Source organism: Limulus polyphemus, unplaced genomic scaffold (assembly GCF_000517525.1).
Source record: "Limulus polyphemus unplaced genomic scaffold, Limulus_polyphemus-2.1.2 Scaffold5989, whole genome shotgun sequence".
Taxonomy (NCBI): domain Eukaryota; kingdom Metazoa; phylum Arthropoda; class Merostomata; order Xiphosura; family Limulidae; genus Limulus; species Limulus polyphemus.
In genome coordinates this window covers 19779-25894 of record NW_013671599.1, presented here as the reverse complement: position 1 = coordinate 25894, position 6116 = coordinate 19779, and positions in this window count along the sequence as shown.

The following is a 6116-nucleotide window of genomic DNA, read 5'->3' as shown; positions in this document are numbered from 1 at the left end:
GAGCCCATTGTGTAGCTTTGTGTTTAACTATATATTAACAAACAATATATTACTAGGGCCCGGCATGGCCAGGTGGTTAAGGCACTCGACTCGCAATCTGAGGGTCGCGGGTTCGAATCTCCGTCACACCAAACATGCTCGCCCTTTCAGCCGTGGGGACGTTATAATGTGACGGTCAATCCCACTATTCGTTGGTAAAAGAGTAGCCCAAGAGTTGGCGGTGGGTGGTGATGACTAGCAGCCCTCCCTCTAGTCTTACACTGCTAAATTAGGGACGGCTAGTGGAGGTAGTCCTCGTGTAGCCTTTGCGCGAAATTAAAAAAACAAAACAAAACTGGATTACTACGATTCCAGTTTCATCTTTTTCAATAAAATATCCGTTCATTTTGAGGAGTGACTGTACATTTGCCAGTCGTTGTCTACATCAAATACTTTTATCTATAAAACTGGTTAACGGTACCAAACGATGTATCCAGTTTCAGCGCATTAGTTTTTTGAATCCAAACTATAACTATAAAATTGCCCCCCAATGGCACAGCGGTATGTCTGCGGACTTACAGCGCTAGAACCCGATTTTCGATACCCGTGGTGGGCAGAGCACAGATAGCCCATTGTGCAGCTTTGTGCTTAATTACAAACAAACAGTTATAACGAAAAATAATACTTTTACTGTGGCTTTTTGTCTATGTGCAGGTTTTTGGTGTCTTGTAGTTAAATATTAAATTGTTAAAGAGGTTTAAATGAAATTATAGTAGTTAACCCACGTAATTATTTAAGGTATACAGTGAGATATGAATTCCGTAATTTCAAATAACTTATTTTATATTAAAATGTCATATACGAACTTTTGTTTCTGAATATATATTTATACATGAATGATAGTAATTGGTATTTGTTCGTTGGTAAAAGAGTAGCCCAAGAGTTGGCGGTGGGTGGTGATGACTAGCTGCCTTCCCTCTAGTCTTACACTGCTAAATTAGGGACGGCTAGCGCAGATAGCCCTCGTGTAGCTTTGCGCGAAATTCAAAAACAAACAAACAATTGGTATTTGTATTTCTAACCTGACTCTCTAATACTATGCACTTGGGCTATATATATATGTCTAGGACAGAAAATCCTTGAGGTTCGGATATAGCTGTCCTTATTTTGAACTACTGACCAACAGATCAGTAGCACCGTTGCCGCAGGGGTTTTGAACCGAATAACGGTGTTGACTATCACCCCTAAAACAGCAGAAAGTATACCAGCTACACACTGATGAGGTGCCTGTTCTTATTAATAAGAGCAGGAAACGGGTAATTATTTTTTATCTTAATCTTGGGTCAAAAATGTATCTATTCCATCCAACCATGCGGCCCTCGGTGGTTCAACGGTAAGTTTGTTTGAAGTTAAGCACAAATCTACACAATGGGCTATCTGTGCTCTGCTCACCACGGGTATCGAAACCCGGATTCTAGCGTTGTAAAACCAATGGGAGGCTCAGCGGTAAGTCTTTGAGTTTATAAGGCTAAATATCGGATTTCTATGCTGGCCAAAGCACAGATAGCTCACTGTGTAGCTTTGTGCTTTACAAGAAACAACAACATCCGTCCAGCTCCCTACAGGCCGGACAAGGCCTAATGGGCTGTGTATCGGCAGGTTCAAATCTCGCGCCGCGATGTTGCCGATAAAACAAAGTGTCATAACAGTCAGCAGTCCCGTTCTATGGGTACATTGACTGTTCTGCCCTGAGGCCCGGAATTGCTGTCGCTGGGCCTGAGAGTATCCTCATTTACCCAACGAATTTTGTCATAATTTAATTTCCACTTACTTTAATGGAACAACCGCTCATTTGGAACAAACAAGAAAAACAAGAAAAACTGAGCTTACTTACTTTGATATCGTGGATTACAGTTGTTGCGAGCCAGTTTTATAATGCTAACAAATGATTAGTCTGTAGCGTGAAACTTAATCATGTCAAAAAAACCTTATTAGAACGTGTGAATTACTTTTTTCTAACCTGTCTGGTAAGATTTCTGTACTCCAGTCTCTTCTCAACAAACACGGGTAGTAGCGTGACAAATGTTTCTGCAATACTCCGTAAACAATGGAGTCCATGCTTCTGAAAAGATCATTGTTTAGATATACCTATGAAATCAATAAGCCTAAAATTTTTGTGATTAACGCGATTTTTATCACAGATTTTATGTCTTTTGATTTCTAATACCCACGTCGTAGTGTTCACGTGTCTTTCAGTAAGTGTTGTCTCTTTCGTCAAGCGTGTTGAAGCCTAAACTTTACTACCTTGTTAAAATCATGTAAAACACATGCACTTATCAGACATTACACTAGACTTTTCCAATAGCAGTTTAGCTAGATGGTGTTCGGATAAAGATACATTTTGAATTTTTGCCCTATTTTAATAAGAAAATGTCAGGAAGTAGGGAGGTGTATGTGTGTGTGTGTTACCTAAAGGACAATGTAAAACACGAAAAAACAATCTGCTCGAATTATATCAGAAGGTTCGGTGCTTAAATGATGAGCGGTTTATGTCAGCCATTTGTAAAGGTTAATGATATAACCGGAAGTATTTCCAACGAAAAATATGCTAGTTAGTATGAGGCCTCAACTACCAGGAGTTAGTTTGTTTTGTTTTTTGTTATGATAATAGCAGTGAGCGGTTGGAGAAAGATTTCAATTTTAGGGTTTTCATCACTTAATTCGACAACATTTAGGAACCACTTAAACAGGAATCATTTTACTTGATGGGTCTGTTTGTTTGTTGTTAAGAGCAAAGCTACACAATGAGCTATGTTGTTCTGCCTACCGCGGGTATCGAAACCAGAATTTTAACGTTATAAGTCTTCAGACTTACCGCTGAGCCACTGGGGGGAGGGGGAGGACCTCGATAGATCCTCTCTTTTTTTTGCACAGATTATTATTGACGAGCTTGTTTTTTGTACATGTTTACTTATAACATTATGGCCCCTTTTTTGTTGTAATGATCACACTGGTTTTTGACTTTATTTTTTAAAGATGTTTTGATTATTTGTTTTGTTTTAGGGCAAAGCGACATTGAGCTATCTGCTCTGTCCACCGCGGGGAATCAAACCCCGGATTTTAGCATTGTAAAACCATAGATTTACCGTTGTCCCATCGGGGACTTTTATAGGTGTGTGAACTATATTCATGAACGTACGAGTTTAAGTCTGCCAAAGGAATTAGTGTAGGATATTTTATTGGTTATAGAAACATCACACTCTTCGCGATTTCCGAGATATAAAGACAGAAGGTTGATCAAGTCAGATATTCACTAGTTTATTCCAGAAATTTTACTTCAGATTCATATATTTAAAGATGTAGTATATTTAATCAACTCTTTGCTTATTTGACAATTATTAACAAGATTTTAAAGGATTTTCTGTAAACATTCATAGCCAGTTAAAACGTCGCCATTTTGTCTGTTTCAGCTGCATTCAAACTAGAATGAACAGTATAAGTCTTTCTTTCTTTTGTTGGACATGTAATACGATTAGAATCGACGCCCTAATTACTTGAATATAATAATCTATAAAATTTGCATGAGATTTTCAAATTACCGTAATTATATAAACTAGGAAAAAGTTAAGGTCAGTAGGCTGGCTGCCCAGACAACTCGGAGAGATCTCTCACGTGCGCAAAGTTTTTGTTTTAGGAATATAGAGCTAATAATAAAAAAGTTATTCGACATTAGGCTTGTGAGTTTTTTTTTTTCAGGAAATGTACATACGGCTTTCTTAAATGACGTAGAAATGATTTTGCACGTGGCATACATTTGAACCAAATGATAGTAAATGATATTGAAGAAAGAAAAAAAAAGAAAACGCTCCGGATGGGAGAAAAGTTTTCGGTGTTTCGGAAGTTCCTTGAAAGCGAAATGTTAGAAACCATTGTCACGTCAAACACATATTAGTATTACTATGTCCTTCCTCTACACGTTTGTCCTCTTATTATGTAGTAATCACCTTAAGTCTACCAGTAATATTACTTTGGTTTTGGTTGTTGTTAAGCGCAAACCTACACAATGGGCTATCTGTGCTCTGTCTACCACGGGTGTCGAAACCCGACTTTTAGCGTCGTAAACCTATAGGCTTACCACTGTGCCACTGGGGGTCAATATTACTTCGAATCTGTTGTTTAAGACTCACAACATATGTAAATTAAGTTGTAGAATTATAAACGTACTTTTCTCTACGTTAAAATATTTTCATTGCGAGCTTTCGGCCTTCTTACCGGAGCCTTCATCGGGCAACAATGCACTGAATGAAAACTTTGTTGCCCGATGACGGCTCCGGTAAGAGGGCCGAAAGCTCGTAATGAAAGTATTTCAACGTAGAGTTTGTTTGTTTGAAGTTAAGCACAAAGCTACACAATGGGCTATCTGTGCTCTGCCCACCACGAGTATCGAAACCCGGTTTCTAGCGTTGTAAGTCCGCAGACATACAGCTGTGCCACTGGGGATATAACGTAGAGAAAAGTACGTTTATAATTATACATATTACTTTGAATCTGCTAATAACACGAAGATCTGTATAAGAGAGACACCGTTTCTTTGACCTTAATCCGCTGTCGTTAATGTAATACAACAAAACAGTATTTAGGTGGTGATATTTCAAATCAGTGCATCCCTAGTTTCACACCCTGTATTTTTCTTATTCATTATATTGGTTGGTTTAATTGGGAAAGTAGGTTTTGTCTTTCATAATTATCACACACTGTGGTTCGACATGTCATACCCAAGAGTGTATAAATAACGTACAGATAATTGGTGTGACCTAAAGGTTCATAGTTTATAGCGAAAACACGTGTTCAGTATGGAAGTTCGTTATAATTATTATTATTTTTAGACTAGCTCACACTATTATAAATCATAGTTACTAAACACGAATTTGGCGAAGCATTTAAGATACTTACAAAACAGGAAGCATGGTAGACAGTTTGCCTTTCAGGTCACATGGTGAGATGACCCACTAGAGTAGACTGGCGACCGAAATATGAAATAATTATATTATTATGGACAATAAGTAGAAGGTAATTTTAGTGATTGATAAGCTTTATCAAGGAATACATATATTGTTGTGTTTTAAAACATTTCAGTGAATGTTTGTAAAAACCAATAGCACAGAAAGGGAAATAAACTACAAGTATTACAGTATTACTCTAGTTCATATCGTCTTGTGAATCCTGGGTCTAACTAATTTTTTTATGTTGGCAAAGTTATCAAATTTAAAAAAAAATACTGATTGTTTGCTTGTTGTTAAGCACAAAGCTCTACAATGGGCTGTCTATGCTCTGCCCAATCCTTGTATCGAAACCTGATTTTTAGCGCCCTAAACCGTTAAATTTACCACTGAGACATGACTTTACAGACTTACCATTTTTTTCTAATAAATCCTTACTGAAAATGTTTTATGGGATTTAGTAATTGTTTATTCCGTTGTTCAAAAATTAAAAACTTTTTCTTTCATGTACAAATCAGCAGTCATGATGAATGAAGGTCACTTTAAGGCACATCCTGGTCAATGAAGACCACATTACAATTACAGAAGGCCTTTTAAAGTCAAGTCATTAGCTAAAGAAGTCTTTTAAGGCAAACCATTGTCTTGTTTGTTTGTTGAATTTCGCACAAAGCTAATCGGGAGCTATCTGCGCCAATCGTCCTAATTTTGAAGTGATAGACTGAAGAGAGAAGGCACCATCCACCGCCAACTCTTGGGCTATTCTTTACCAACGAACAATGGGATTGATGGTATCCTTATAACACCCTTACGACTGATAGGTCGAGCATGATCGATGAAGGGTTTTGATTTCGCACTTTGCGAATCAAGCACCTTATCCATCAAGTTACGCCACGTCACAAATATTAGTTTAGGAGGGGCGAAGTTTTAAAGCAACTAGCAAGCCAAATACCATTTTAAGATAAATCACTGGTCAAATAAGATTTTTTAAGGGGACACATTGGTTAAGAAGGACAGACTTGGAATGAATTACTGGTATAAGAAGGATACTATAAAGAGAATTATTAGTAAGTAAGTAATAAAAAAAATTGAAAAATTAAATATGATGTAGGGATGGCAAAGCCAAAAGTACAGAAACAA